At 38.5% G+C, this 15,749-nt stretch overlaps 1 long non-coding RNA gene across 2 annotated transcripts in view; it reads right to left on the bottom strand.

The window, feature by feature from the left end:
• Nucleotides 1-662: 662 nt before the first annotated feature.
• Nucleotides 663-15,749, bottom strand: part of LOC125642726 (uncharacterized) — a 27,751-nt gene continuing 12,664 nt past the window's right edge. For both annotated transcript variants that reach the window (XR_007358489.2, XR_012669971.1), the window contains exons 2-4: nucleotides 12,776-12,867; nucleotides 2,046-2,081; nucleotides 663-1,111 (exon numbers count right to left, since the gene is read on the bottom strand). This is a non-coding gene — a long non-coding RNA (uncharacterized LOC125642726). The remainder of the gene's footprint in view (nucleotides 1,112-2,045; nucleotides 2,082-12,775; nucleotides 12,868-15,749) is intronic.

Genomic DNA, 15,749 nt, shown 5'->3' with positions numbered 1-15,749 from the left:
TATAAATGATTGATACTAAATTGAAGATTTCCCTCACACAGACTCCTAATGTAGAAAAAGTCAGTAAAATTTGTGGAGTACCCCAAAGAATCATCTCCCTAGTGCTCTTCAAAATCTTCAGGCTGGCCTTCTGCATAGCAGCATGATCATTGTGGAGAACAACTGGTAACCTTTGGAGTGAAGTTGACTGACAAAAACATGTTTTGCAGACCCACCAAAAGTTAGTAAGGATGATTCTAAACCGAAAAGAAATCAGAGATCTCAGCTCCTGGGAAGGTTTGGCAGGCGGGGGAGACAAGTCAGCCGCATTCTCCTAAATTTTCTGCTGTAGAAGATCCTCATAGCACAAGCCACCTAGTTTATATTTAGTCATGCTATGCTATTAGAGTGTTGCCTTGGAAAGGACAACCATGTAATAATAATGCTACAGCAATTTAATTAAGAAGTCCTTCCAGTTTACATCTCACCAATGAGCTTTTGTTAGGATGTACACAAGGGATCATTTGGTCTAATTTACATTAGCTGTCAATACCATGCAGAATACACAATATTTTTGTTCAAATCATGCAATATATATTTTTCTAAATTTCATACAAAAATTGCTTCAGATCATGTTAATATTTCAGGAAATGTAATTGTGATACTGTTGTTTTATAATTAAATTGATAATTACCCTTCTACATTATTTCCATTTGAGAATCTCAAAGTGATCCATGAATCAATTTAATCTTCCAAATTGTCTGTGTGATTTGATATTACTCAATTTTACAGGTGAGGGAACTGAGGCACAGGCAGGTATAAATGAGTTGCCCCAGAAATAGGAAGTAGAATCAGAAATAGGGCTCGGCTCTTCTTGACCACCCCTGTGTCTTAACCACAAGTCCATTCTTCCTCTCTGATGCTGTACATCTGCTGGGTCTTCAGATATTTACTTGTAGTTATCTTTAATGCTGTAGTTGAAAACCGTACTCCAAAACCTTATGAACAATTAAGATCTGAGAGAATACATGTGTTTATTATTTCTTAGGCAATTTTTTTCTCATTTCCACATGCTCAGTGCATCTGCTTCACTTTGTATGTTTTTCAAAGAGACAAAATTGCTTTATGCCATCTGGAAAAAAAGGGAAAATATCTAAAACTGCTTAAACATTAATATTTGTATATAAATATATATGCAAGGAGTGAGAAAAATATATTACACAATACAGTTGGTTTGATCCTGCTCTCACTTAGGCCAACAAGAGCAAGGACAGATCTATTATGTTATTAGTATCTGTTAATGGTATTTTTATTCATTGGATTTCTCTATATTCTACTGTTTCCAACTTCTTGTCAACTCACCAGTAGTGATTCTTTAGCCATTAAGGCCTAGTCCTGCACCTTTAAAGTCAATAGAATTTTTGCCAGTGACTTAAATGGGAGTAGACTTTCAGTGCTATCATGTCTTTAAAAAAAACCAAGCAAATAGAGTATCCTGGTCTTTTCTGCCTAATGGATAAAAATGAATTAAAATAAGGTTTCAAATGTTTATTGTTTTACACATGATATAAGAGGCTTTACAGTATTTGATTGCATATGTGTATTTAAAATTATGTATCTATATAAATATTGCAAAAAGGTGTGCTTTGTCCAGAAAATGGATAATATGGCATAGCAAACACACAGATATACTCAGATTAGAAGACTGCATCTTTCATCTGAAGAAAATGAGTAAGTATAGGAATCTGAAGTATTTTATTACAACAGACAACTATCATACATTATTCATGGCTGAAAAGGAAAGTAAACTGGAAAAAGAAAATTTGTTAATCTTTAAAGTTCTTGAAACTGAGAAAGCTCCTTTAGGAATCTCATCATAAATATCATCATATAATTAAAAGGGTTTAAGGTGGTCCATAAAGCTGAGTGAATTGATGTCTCTCATATGCAGTATTTTAACCTGGACTTCAGCAGAGAAACCATAAACAAAAGGCTATAAAGGCATCAGATGAAATGAGTTCTTGCAAGCTCAGATCCTTGTGAAGACACACTTATCTTAAACTCACCAGGGACTCACACATGAAGCCATCAGCAACAGAAACCTGCAAAGTAAGAATGAATAATGATGAGAACCCAATTTACAGGTTAAACAATCTCTGAGTACTTTCAAGAAGCTAACACTGGTATAAAGTCTAATGTCTAAATTAGAAGCAGCAAAAGTAGAAAACAGAGAAAAGCTAGCACTAGAGCAAGTTAAAAATATTATTTTATTTTTTTTAAAGCTTTGACAAACTGGATATGTGAGTTAAAGCTACCTTAGTCTGAATGCATTGTCTTTTAGTGCTCTCATCAGATGTCTGTGGTGAGGGGAGAGAATGAGTCTGGACTTTACAGCTAGCACAATGAGAATTTCTTTTTAAAGTTTCCTAGTGTAGACATGGCCTGCAAGGGAGCTGGCAGTCACTCCTATTGTGTTTTGCCTTTGAGCAAAAAGGACATATATAAATGGGTTTATCACCAGACAGAAGGTGACTCTGGGAAAATTGGTAGTATCAATGGGGCCACAGCTAAAAAGGAAGACATAAGACTCTGTTGTCATCTTGCCTTGTTTGCAGAAAACAGGGACATGTCCATTCTACCTCTTGTTTTCAACAAATAAATACACTGAAGCCTTACAAGGAAAATCTACTCATCATTAAGTGTTTCCTTTACAACACTGCACCTTAAAGATGAAAATAAAATAGCAACGTTTTGTGCATGGTTTAGAGGAGTTCGCCTTTAGGATTTTAGGGCCAGAGTAGCAATGGTATTTCATTCTTTTTTTAAAAAAGGAATCATTCTACTTTTTGTAGAAGGTTGAAGGGAATTATCTTCAGCTTGACACATGTAGACCTAGAGTGTGCCCTTATTTCAACTTTCAGAAATTGTGAACTGACACCAAAGTATGTGGAGTGGTGACTTTTGAGGAAATGAAATGGACATTATTAGAAGCTCCAGAATGAGTAGACCTACCACCTATTTTTCATTAATCCAAGCCATACCAGTACAATACACCTCATTTATAGTGACAGCTTCTCTCTCATGCAGAAAATTGAGACATGTACCCTGTAGTTTATTAAACTTTTGTTGCGTTTTATCTGGTTAGAAAGGGAATGCCCATGCCATAAGCAATTTATGCACTGGAATTATTGGTTATTTTAAAATGGATTACATTTTTTGTAAAAGTTTGTAATTTAATCTGTGTTGTGGGATAGACACAATTGAAAAATTACAGAATTTGAAATCTCAATTCAAATGAACCATTGCCATAATACTATGGTGTTCTCTAGTCTGTATATTCCACAGATAGAATGATAATGAATAAAGTAAATAAACAATAATGGGTCAAATCTGTAGACCATATATAAAATTCCCATTTTGCCTAAGTTAGGACTTCAGCTGCATACTGAATTGTAATATATAGCACTAATTCAGGGCCATCTTCCCCCTATACACATAACATCTTCTTGTAATTCTTCTATTGGTGTGGGGTGTGGAGTTTGGTATTTATTTGGAGTTTGCCCTCCCCTAGAAGAAGGTGAAGTTTTGACATCCTAAATGCAACATATCCCCAGTTTCATACGCCTCTCAGTGGTTCCCAGCTGTGTCTATTCCTTCAGGAGCTGTTCTGCTAACTATTCCCCAAAATTTGGTTGCCTTTAGAACCACCCTTGCCCCAACCAAAGCAAATTACTGCAGACTCTGCTAGGTCTATATTTAGAGAGGGAGAAATTGGCAGAGACCTATGGTCCCTTTAAACCCTTCCATCTTATTTAGGGAGACACACAGAGCCCCCATAAAAGAGAATGATAGGAACACGCTGTTAGAAGCCACTTTTGCACCCACTCAGTCTATATTAGCAGGCACAGGCAATCCTCTTCACTTGTGAAAACAGAGGGGAAGGTGGGGGCCAGAGTGTTTCACATTTTTAAAGATGAAAGTACAAACAGTAACACCACTTAGTTGATATATCCTCTCTTTCACATAAGTTAAAAGCCAGGAAGGGGCTTTCACTTTGAAAGAATAGCTGTAGTTCTTAGTATTGAAGCAGATTATTAGAGGAGGGTTTGCAAGAATAACTGCTTAAAATGGTCACATTCAGATTAGACAAAAGAAATATAATTTGTATTTGTATAGAAGAAAATGGATGAATTTAAATTTTAGCTGATTATAATTATTGTCATCATAATCATCATCATTATCTTTGTATGTCTAAATGACTGATTCAAAGAAGAATTTTAACATATTTCACATGTCACTGTAATTCTTTTCTGTTTTGTGCTCCAGTGCTTCAGTTTTTTTATTTGCTTTCTTCAGCCTCTGAACTTTTCATGGAAGCTATTGTCATTTTTTCAGCATACAGGCATTTAGAAGAAAAAAAGCCCTTTGCAAATAAAATAAAGACAAGAAGAGATGTTTCATATTGAGTACATTTTTTGCATTTTTGTCAGTAAAAAATAACCATCTTGTATGGATAAAACTGATATTATGTGACAGCAGCTCCATATGCACTGCATAAAGAGGTTCAGAATAGTAGGGTTCCACCCTGAGCCCAGTCTTTGTGGCAAAACAGAAAGATGCTTTTAACAATGACTCAAGTCTGATACAGATCAGCAGCAGGACCAATATAGACTTTGCTTCATTCAGGTTAAGGCAGAATAAAGTATAATCTCCTATTTTAGTTAGAGTTGCAGGAAATCAGGACTTGTGAAACAGGCCCAACATACCCAGCAGTTAAGGCATGTAAAAATGGAGGCACCTAAAATCAGTGGCCACCTTTGAAAATGTTGGAATAACTATATTTATGGAGTCAATATTTAATCCTTGGTCTAGTGTGCAATAGCAGTAAGGGCCCCAATAGGGAACTGTCTTGTATTAAGTATCTGTGTTATAGGAATATTGGGCTATTACTTCATAACGAATATATTGAATCAAAAAAAATTTTGATAAAATTTTGTATAAAAACTAGTTGAGGTTGCTAAGTGCAAATGTACTTAGTTCTCACAGCTTACAAAATCCAAACATATTAAAGTATGGAAATGAATAGTTACATACATCATAGATCCTATATCACCAACAATAAATATAAACACAAATTTTGTTCTACTTTGTATTTATAGACTCAGACTCATAGACTTTAAGACCAGGAGGGACTATCATGATCATCTAGTTTGACCTCCTGCACATTGCAGGCCACACAACCTCACCCATCGACTCCTGTAATAGACCCATAAACTTCTGGCTGAGTTACTGAAGTCCTCAAATCATGATTTAAAGACTTCAGGTTACAGAGAATCCACCATTTACACTAGCTTAAACCTGCAAGTGACACATGCCACATGCTGCAGAGGAAGGTGAAAAACCCCTAGGGTCTCTGTCAATCTGAGCCAGGGGACAATTCCTTCCTGACCCCAAATATGGTGGTCAATTAGATCCTGAGCATGTGGACAAGTCCCAGCAGCCAGACACCTGGGAAAGAATTCTCTGTAGTTACTCAGAGCCCTCCCCATCTAGTGTCCCATCACTGGCCATTGGAGATATTTTCCACTCGCAGTAGCAGATCAGTGTGGTGGGGCGGTGCCCCACCCCCATGCCGTATTGGGCTACAGCAGGCCAGAGCGGCTGTGCAAGGCGGCAGCCAATCAGGGAGGGCCTGTTAGAGAGCCAATCAGGGTGAGTATTACAGCCAGCCAATAAAGGCTGCCCAGGAAGGAAGCAGGCAGTCTCTTCCAGGCCTTCAGAGGCTGAAGGTGTGAGCAGACTCGCGCAGTGCGGGCCGGGGGAGCAGAAGGGAACTCCTGCCCGGTACCTGCTGGGCTGCGGACCCTGAGAAAAAGCCCCTAGCCGGTGCAAAGGGGAAAAGGCCCAGGGAGAGAGACAGACAAAGGGAGAGAAGGAGGGCCGGCAGGAAGGCTGCTGCCAAAGGGTCCCTGGGTCGGGACCCAGAGTAGAGGGTGGGCCTGGGTCTCCCCCTTCCCTCTTGCACTTCCACCTGGCCATTAGGAGTGGCCATCATGGACTGCACCAGACCCCTGCCAATAGGGGTTAGACTTTGGGGTGTGGTTGGCCATTGTGGCTGGGGCGAAGAGAAGGACTGCTGATAACGCCAAATCCCTAGAAGGGGGTGAGACCGGAGCAGTGGGCACTGCCGGAGGTCAATGTCCTGAAGAGGATGCTGGGAGCAACGTGGGTCGAGACACCAATCTAGGGCGAGAGATGGACAGGACACCACCGGCAGAGGGCACTCTGCATGAACTGAGCTACTTCCCGGAGTCAACAGCAGGAGGTGCTGCTGTGGTGAGTCCCAACCCCATCACAATTAGCAATATACCATTGTAGGCAGTCTCATCATAATATACCCCCCATAAACTTATCAAGCTCAGTCTTGAAGCTAGTTAGGTTTTTTGCCTCCACTACTACCCTAGGAAGGCTGTTCCAGAATGTCACTCCTCTGATGGTTAGAAAACTTCGTCTAATTTCAAGCCTAAACTTATTGATGACCAGTTTATATCCATTTGTTCTTAAATTAACATTGGCACTTAACTTAAATAACTCCTCTCCCTCCCTGGTATTTATACCTCTGATGTATCTATAGAGAGCAATCATATCTCCAATCATTCTTCTTTTGGTTAGGCTTAACAGACAAACTCTTTGAGTCTCCTCACCAAAGTTAGGTTTTTCATTTCTCTGATCATCCTCGAAACCCTTCTCTGTACCTGTTCCAGTTTGAATTAATCTTTCTTAAACATGGGAGGCCAGAATTACACACAGTATTCCAGATGAGGTCTCATCAGTGCCTTGTATAATAGTACTAACACTTCCATTCCCAACACTCTACTGGGAATACCTCACTTGATGCATCCTAGGATTGCATTTAGCTTTTTTTTCATGGCCACATCACATTGGTGGTTCATAGTCATCCTGTGATCAACTAATACACCTAGGTCTGTCTTCTCCTCTGTCACTTCCAACTGATAAGTCCCTAGCTTCTAGCAGACATTCTTATCGTTAGTCACTAAGTAAATAACCTTGTGCTTTGCACTATTAAATTTCATCCCATTTCTATAACTCCCGTTTTCAAGATCATCCAGATCTTCTTGTGTGATATTCTGGTCCTCCTCTGTATTGGCAATACCTCCCAACTTTGTGCCATCCACAAATTTTATTAACACACTCCCATGGGTGGTGCATATAAGAAGTTAAGGGAGGCTAAGCCTCCTGAAAAAAGTATGGCTATACAGGGGGGAAATCCTGCAGATGTGGCGCGGGTCACCCCTCTGGAGGTGCACTGACCCACCACCGCCTTTGGACCACCAGGAAGCAAAGTTCCATAGAAGTGGGAGGGGCCACTGGTACTCGGACCATGGCCCCACCCTCACTCCGCCTCTTCCCGCCCCTGCTCCACCTCTTCCCGCCCCTGCTCCATCTCTTCCCTTGAGGTCTCCCTGCCCACCATCACTCCTCTTGATGGCCCTTTGGTCCCCTGTCTCTCCCCCCTCCTGTTCTGGGATGGGGGCAGAGAGGAGTGAGTGGTGGGTGGGAAGACGTTGGGGGAGGGGGCAGAGAGGAGCAAGCGGTAGGTGGTGGGGCCTCAGGGGGAAGAGGCAGAGAGGAGCGAGTGGCAGGTGGGGGGGGGAGCTCGGGGGAAGAGGCAAAGAAGAGTGAGTGGCAGGTGGGCAGGGCCTTGGGGGTGGGAGAGGGAAGAGGCCAAGGGGGGACGGTGCCACGGTCCACGTGCTGGTGGAGCTCCCCACACTTCTAGGGAACTTCCGGCACTAGCTTATTAGCTTCCCCAAATGGAAGACTCATGCACTGCCTATGCCACTTTTTATTGCAAGGTCGTTAACAAAAATGTTACTTTCATTGATGACTCTTCCATAATGATTTAAAACCAACATTGTATTTCCCTAAAATCTTTGAAGTTGTTATGGAAAGAACACACTGTCTATAAGTAAAACATCACACCAACATGCAGCTGCAGCTCCTTAATGAACTTAATGAAATTAATTGGAGTCGTGGATGCTCACCACCTCTGAAAATCAGGTCTTAGGTGTCTCATAAATTGGTCTTTAATGTTAATTCATATAGGGTGTTTCAAAATAAATGAGAATTAGTTCTTTCAAATTAGCTCCCTATTGCAAAGCAAAAGATTAGGGGTCTGATTCTCCACAACCTTGCATATAAGTAGACCTTTACACTTGTATAAATCAGAATCGTAGCATTTTACATCTACTTTGCACTTGTGTGAAGGACTGCCAAGTGCAATTGAGAATCAGCTCTAGTCATTTATTTATTCTTTCAAGTTTAGGCCTCAGTCCTGGAAACACTTATGAACATGTTTAACTTTCCTCAGAAGCATAAAGTCAAGCATATGCATAAGTGTTTGCAGGAATAAATAGCAAGATGGTTAAAGAAAGACAATGGGATTGAATGCAATCCTCATATGATAGTATAGAGGAGATTAATTTCAAGAGCGCATACTTTCCCTTGAGTAGGAGATACAGAATAGTAATTTGGCAGGCTTAAATTCCACAGATGCATGTTTATTTTCTCAATCTTGACTGGAAATATGATTTTTTAAATTTACGTTAATTCATCTTCTGTTAATGGATGTGTACTATGACACGTAGAGGGACCTTCCAGAAGGACTGGGTAACCCAGGGTTAAAAATGTGCTCCAGGCTATCAGGGGCTCCCTCAGCCATTATTGTGGCTGCAGAGGACAACTGTTGCTTGCAGTCCCACAGATAACCTAGTTATTAAACAGCAAAGGTTCCTGAAGGGAAATGCTGCTCACATGTCTACAGTCTACAGCTGATTCTGCAGAGGAAAAGTGATCTAAATTGGCAAGAGGGAAAGATCAGGAGAGGGAAATGGGAGAGTTGCAGGGAACTCTCCATCTTTGTACTGGAGCCTGATGAGTTATAGGAAGGTTTAACTTTTGCTTTTATACTTTGCCTGATGGAATATTTACCTTTTTTGTTTACACTCCGGCTGAAGCAAGCCTTATTTTTTCCATTTAGACTAAATTTGGTAATACAGACTTCTTTTTTAATTAACTGTAATTATTAAACTACTAGCCCAGAATATTAATGTTGAAGCTTGTTCTTGCTATACCACTTTAGGGTAAAATTAACATTGTTTTTAAGTTTAACTCCTAATTGTTTTACTTTCTCATATTTTTTATTTGACTGATATTAAACAATATCTAAAATATAAGGGACTTCCCAGCTTAAATGTCTATGTGTATTTAAAATTATCGCTCACATTTACATTTTCTGAAAAAGTTCTTTAAATCCGATGGCCTACATGAAACTATGAACAGGACTGAATTCAAAAACTACAAGATATAAAATGATGACAGATCTTGTCACAGCATACTTAATATAATGAAAAAATGTATATGCATCCTTCATTAAAAAGATATCAGGAGGTCTGTTTGAATGCAATATTCTATAATTCTGAAATAATATCATGAAAAGCTAATTGCCAATCAATATTAACAATCCTTTATTTTGCATTTAAAAGAAATACTATAATGAATGTTATTATAACATGTATCACATTCCATTCTTCTCTGTTTTCAGTGTGCCACTTATGTACACTCCGCAGTTTGGACACAGAGCTCTGAACAGAAAGGCAAAAAGCTTTCAGAGCTCCTTGGTTGGGTAGTGGGGAGCAATCTGTGAGATCTTTTAAGGGCTGCAATATACTGTTGCCAGTGGGGGATAGAGCCATAGCTCCCCCAAATCATTATCCCTCCCTGCCCCCTTTTCAGCACATTGTTCCCACAAATGGTAGCAATCCCTCTTCTTCCCCAAGCTCAGGGCTGTACTTCAGAGCAACCCTGAGATAGGCTTAGAGAGTGGGGAGACTTCTTACTCCTTCGGTCTCCATTTCATGGCCACATAAGGACTAGCTATAGTGTGGCACATTATAGCCAAATTATTTTCTAAATTAATACAATTTTAAATGAGGAGTAGTGGTATTGACTAGTTACAGTACAGAAACTGGAGAATCTAGTCCCTTATCTTTAGACATCTCACCACTTGGTTTAGAAAAATATCATCTCAGTACTCTTGCATTTGAGGCTGAAAAATGCAATCATTATAGCCTCAGAATTTCTCACATTCTTTTTATTTCCCTCTTCCCTCCCCCATGAATCCACTGACAATCCTTGGCTATATGAATTAAAAAGAGTCCTTACAAATAAAGTACTCGAGGAATCTCAAGATTTACTTTTAATTTAGAAAGAAACGGTTAATGCTTTCTGTCATTTGGGTGCCTAAGTCTCTTTTTGTTGAAATAACTCCCTTTTTTAGTAAAAGTCCTATGTATGTTAGTGGAAATTCCTAATAAAACCTGAGTAACATGATCTTTATATAGACTATTTTTTCACATCACTTTGAAGCCAAGCCTTGTGTATTGCTGAGAAATATGTTTACATGACCTTGATGTATTTCTGCAAAAATATTTACATCCTATAGCATATCCATGGCCACATCACACAGTAGAGAAGGACCTCCACATCATAGGTGGTTAATGATCATTTTTACAGAGACAAACTGAAGGAAAGAAATAATTTCAACAGTAATTGTCATGTATTACAAATAATTTAACCTGTGCTTTTAACTCTGGGCCTGATACTGATCTCACTTACATGAGTGTAAATCAAGAGTAATTTCAGTGAAGTCAGCAGAGTTACATTAATGTAAAACCAATATAAAATCAGAATCAGGCATTGCATGTCTTTATAGGATATAGAAAAATGACCTGTGTGTAGTGTGTTCTTCACATTAATCTTGGTATGGAGTAGAGGAGAAGGAATGCATAATGCTGTTCCTTTTCAATGTAGCTGTTTTTGACTCTGTTTTTAAAAAGTCATTGAGATTAACTGTCCAGACCAAAATTGTGGGTGCATCAGCAACCAAAGTTACAGTAAGGGTTTGATCTGATCTCACTCTATACTTGTGTAACTCCATCGGCTTCAGTTGACTTAGTCCCGATTTATGCTGGCATCAGGCCCAATGGAGTTACGCCTGTGTAAAACTGGTGTGAGTGAGAATGAACCCTTAAGTGGCATGCTTTTCTCTCCACTCCCTGCCAAGAACTGGTGCACATAAACATATAGTTAATGTTGCTTAACACAGTAAGTCCAACTGCATTTTCTCACATTTATCTTCAGAGCTGTTACAGTGCACAACCAGGAGCCAGCAGACAATGTAATACAGCTTTCAAACTACCCATACAGCTAGGGTTGTTGAAGGGATAGGTGGGATCACTGAGAAAGAAGCCCTTTGCATAGCTGAATACAAGTCTGGGAGCTCAAAGTCCTGCAGATCACTGTTATTCACTTCCTGGCTAGTCCTCCATGGCAGTCTTTGGATTTCTCTGTTCTTCTCAGTAAGCAAGAGGCAAAACATATGGTCCCTTCTGGAGTGCAAATGCAATAGGTATCTTCCTGTAAACCTGTGTAAATATGTTAAACTACACATTGGGCTATGTCTCTAATGTGCAGCTTCTCAGCCATGTATTTTAGAGATCAGAAAGGCAAAATAGCAGGCACCACTTTGAGACTCTTAGGACCATCTACTGACATTAATTTTTATGCAGTGCTCCATATTGATTTCAATATGGAGTTCTGAATGTGTCTTAAAGTAGCAATATGGCTCTTAGAAGATATACAATATAAGTCTAACCGGCATATCCTGGCATTGATCTAAAATGCAGAACACCCATTGATGCCAAATTATATCAGTCGCATTTCTGTACATAAGTTGAGGATAGTAGTACTTAACACTGATGTCTGGTCCAGCTCCCACAGAAGTCAGTGGCAAAATTACCATCATGTAGGTTGTTAAATATTTCAAAATATTTTCAGCATTATTGGACATCTAACTCTTAATTATTTGTTATATTTATTAGACATACTAAATTTAATTAAATATGGGAGGAATTTTCAAATATTTAAACAAAATCTTAACATTTATTCTAGTGTCAATGCACAACTGTCTTTATGTATCTATGAATGATGTAAATCCATTGTGCAATGCTGAGACAAAATCAGTGGAGCTGAATATGCAAGGAGGCATCTTAGGATAACAGCTGCATATGCATGCATACTCTTGAAACAACACAAAAATAATTGCTATCTTTGACAATAATTGGTAAGTCAATAAAAAGAAATATAATCATGTAACTCAATCCAATATATCAATATAGTCAAGTACAGTAAATGGACACTTTTAAAGCCTAAGGAAAAATGTATTCTTCCATTCAGAACTTTAAAGTTTGCATTTGATGTGACTTAATGGTTAGAGTATAGTTAAAATACTGTATGTTTAATGGCTCTATATAACTCTACAAATAGGTATCATTGGTATTGTAGACATATATTGGTTTTAAAACTGATCTCAAGTTTACCACTCCTAAAATATTAATTATTTTGACAATTATATTTCATAAAAATAGATTCAATGAAATGTTAAATTTGATACATTCATTACATTTATACGAGAATCTGTTTATGTAGAACTTCTTTTCTCATTATCAGTTTCTTCTTATGGAAATTTATTATCACATCTCTTATATTTTCTTGTCATAAAATACTTTGCACTCACAACACAGGATATGAAAATTTATGAAGGGTCTACAGAAGATATTTGACCCCAAAAAAGATTATTTTTGTTGTTGCTCTAGATAGTTTAAAAAGTCTGTTTCAAAAATGCAAAAATCTACAAAGAAGAAAAATGAAATACCTTCTCATCCCACTAGATGGTGGTGCCTTCAGGTCAGGGCTAGAGATACTGCAACAGTCAGTGCAGGGGAAACTTTTGCTGTATTTGGCTGCCTGGCAAACAGAGAGAGGAGTTCAGTTTATAATCTCATGGATATTAACTTATCTGTATTTAAAAATGTGAGTAGATATACATGATTACACAGTGTAGAGATTTAAATGTGTGTTAACTTTGATACGTCTAGTACCACTAGCCTATCTCCACTAAGAAAAATGCGTTCGAGAAAGATTATATCGTAATGATTTCATCCTTATTGATGATTTTAATAGGATCCTGACTTTGCAATTTTTACCACTGCAGATCCCCAGTGGAATGCAAAATTGGGCCAAAGATTAAAGTGGTGAATCATATGTTTAATGTGACAGATTCTGAGTTGATTCTTTAGCAATGATGGTTCATTTAATTAACAATAACATCACTTGTATTTATGCAACACTTTTCATTGTGAAATATATTAAAGTTCTATACAAATTTTCTTATACAACTGAAGTGCAGATACCTCTGGGGTGGAAGATGACAGCCAGCTGAGGCACAACACATTTCACATCACCAGAGAGAGAGAGGAAATTTTGGCTAAATGCATAAGAGTAAAACTCTGCTCTTATAAGTCCCATAAAAGCTTTAATTACCATGAAGAGCAGATATGGCCTTTGTAGATAATGGCTTTGGGTCATTCATTTGTTTTTTTGTTGTTGTTTTTTTACAAAGTTCTTATGGTGAATGTCTAAATCCTGAAGGTCTTATTCAGGGAAAATTCCGATTGAAGTCTTCCTATTGACTTCAATAAGGAGTACAGCATACAGAAGTCAGTTTTCTTGAGAAAGGACTCCAGAATTTGGCTCAATTATTTTAATTAAAAAGGGAATTTTGGAACTTCCTATTGACAAGTGAGGTAATTTGTCTGGAACTAAGAAAACCTAATATGGATAGAGGACAGTTCTCTCGGGATGGACTTCATCTGAGTAGGGAAGGAAATAGACTTCTAGGATGGAGGCTGGCACAACTGATTAAGAGAGCTTTAAACTAGGAATTTGGGGGAGATGGTTGGGAGATGTCCAGGTAATCTCCACGCCAGAATTTAGCATAGAGTGGAAAGAAAATGAAGTAAGAGTGGATACAGCTGTAGGTAGGAGGAAGGGCAGTGTAGATACAAGTCTAATAGGTTATACTGGTAGTAAAATAACCGTGCCTAATAGGGTACAGAATGTGAGTGAGGCCAAACAGCAAAAATTAAGATGTTTGTACACTAATGCAAGGAGCCTAGGTAATAAAATGGAGGAACTAGAGTTACTGGTGCAGGAAGTGAAACCAGATATTATAGGTATAACAGAGACCTGGTGGAATAGTAGTCATGACTGGGCTACAGGTATTGAAGGGTATGTGCTGTTTAGGAAAGACCGAAATAAAGGTAAAGGTGGTGGAGTAGCACTGTATATCAATGATGAGATAGAATGTAAAGAAATAAGAAGCGATGAAATGGATATGACTGAGTCTGTCTGGGCAACAATTAAATTGGGGAAGAAAACTATTAGAGCCTCCCCTGGGATAGTGATTGGGGTGTGCTATAGACCACCGGGATCTAATTTGGATATGGATAGAGCCCTTTTTAATGTTTTTAATAAAGTAAATACTAATGGAAACTGTGTGATTATGGGAGACTTTAACTTCCCAGATATAGACTGGAGGACGAGTGCTAGTAATAATAATAGGGCTCAGATTTTCCTAGATGCGATAGCTGATGGATTCCTTCAGCAAGTAGTTGCTGAACCGACTAGAGGGGATGCCATTTTAGATTTGGTCTTGGTGAGTAATGAGGACCTCATAGAGGAAATGGTTGTAGGGGATAATCTTGGCTCAAGTGATCATGAGCTAATTCAGTTCAAACTGAATGGAAGGATTAACAAAAATAAATCTGCAACTAGGGTTTTTGATTTCAAAAGGGCTGACTTTCAAAAATTAAGGAAATTAGTTAGGGAAGTGGATTGGACTGAAGAATTTATGGGTTTAAAGGTAGAGGAGGCCTGGGATTATTTTAAATTAAAGCTGCAGAAGCTATCGGAAGCCTGCATCCCAAGAAAGGGGAAAAAATTCATAGGCAGGAGTTGTAGACCAAGCTGGATGAGCAAGCATCTTAGAGAGGTAATTAAGAAAAAGCAGAAAGCATATAGGGAGTGGAAGAAGGGAGGGATCAGTAAGGAAAGCTACCTTATTGAGGTCAGAATATGTAGGGATAAAGTAAGACAGGCTAAAAGTCAAGTAGAGTTGGACCTTGCAAAGGGAATTAAAACCAATAGTAAAAGGTTCTATAGTCATATAAATAGGAAGAAAACAAAGAAAGAAGAAGTGGGACCGCTAAAAACTGAGGATGGAGTGGAGGTCAAGGATAATCTAGGCATGGCCCAATATCTAAACAAATACTTTGCCTCAGTCTTTAATAAGACTAAAGAGGATCTTAGGGATAATGGTAGCATGATAAATGGGAATGAGGATATGGAGGTAGACATCACCATATCTGAGGTAGAAGCGAAACTCAAACAGCTTAATGGGACTAAATCGGGGGGCCCAGATAATCTTCATCCAAGAATATTAAAAGAATTGGCACAAGAAATTGCAAGCCCATTAGCAAGAATTTTTAATGAATCTGTAAACTCAGGGGTTGTACCGTATGATTGGAGAATTGCTAACATAGTTCCTATTTTTAAGAAAGGGAAAAAAAGTGATCCAAGTAATTATAGGCCTGTTAGTTTGACATCTGTAGTATGCAAGGTCTTGGAAAAAATTTTGAAGGAGAAGGTAGTTAAGGACATTGAAGTCAATGGTAAATGGGACAAAATACAACATGGTTTTACAAAAGGTAGATCGTGCCAAACCAACCTGATCTCCTTCTTTGAGAGAGTAACAGATTTTTTAGATAAAGGAAACGCAGTGGATCTAA

The sequence above is a fragment of the Caretta caretta genome, chromosome 9, assembly GCF_965140235.1.
Source record: "Caretta caretta isolate rCarCar2 chromosome 9, rCarCar1.hap1, whole genome shotgun sequence".
Taxonomy (NCBI): domain Eukaryota; kingdom Metazoa; phylum Chordata; order Testudines; family Cheloniidae; genus Caretta; species Caretta caretta.
This window is presented reverse-complemented; position numbering and strand designations above follow the sequence as displayed.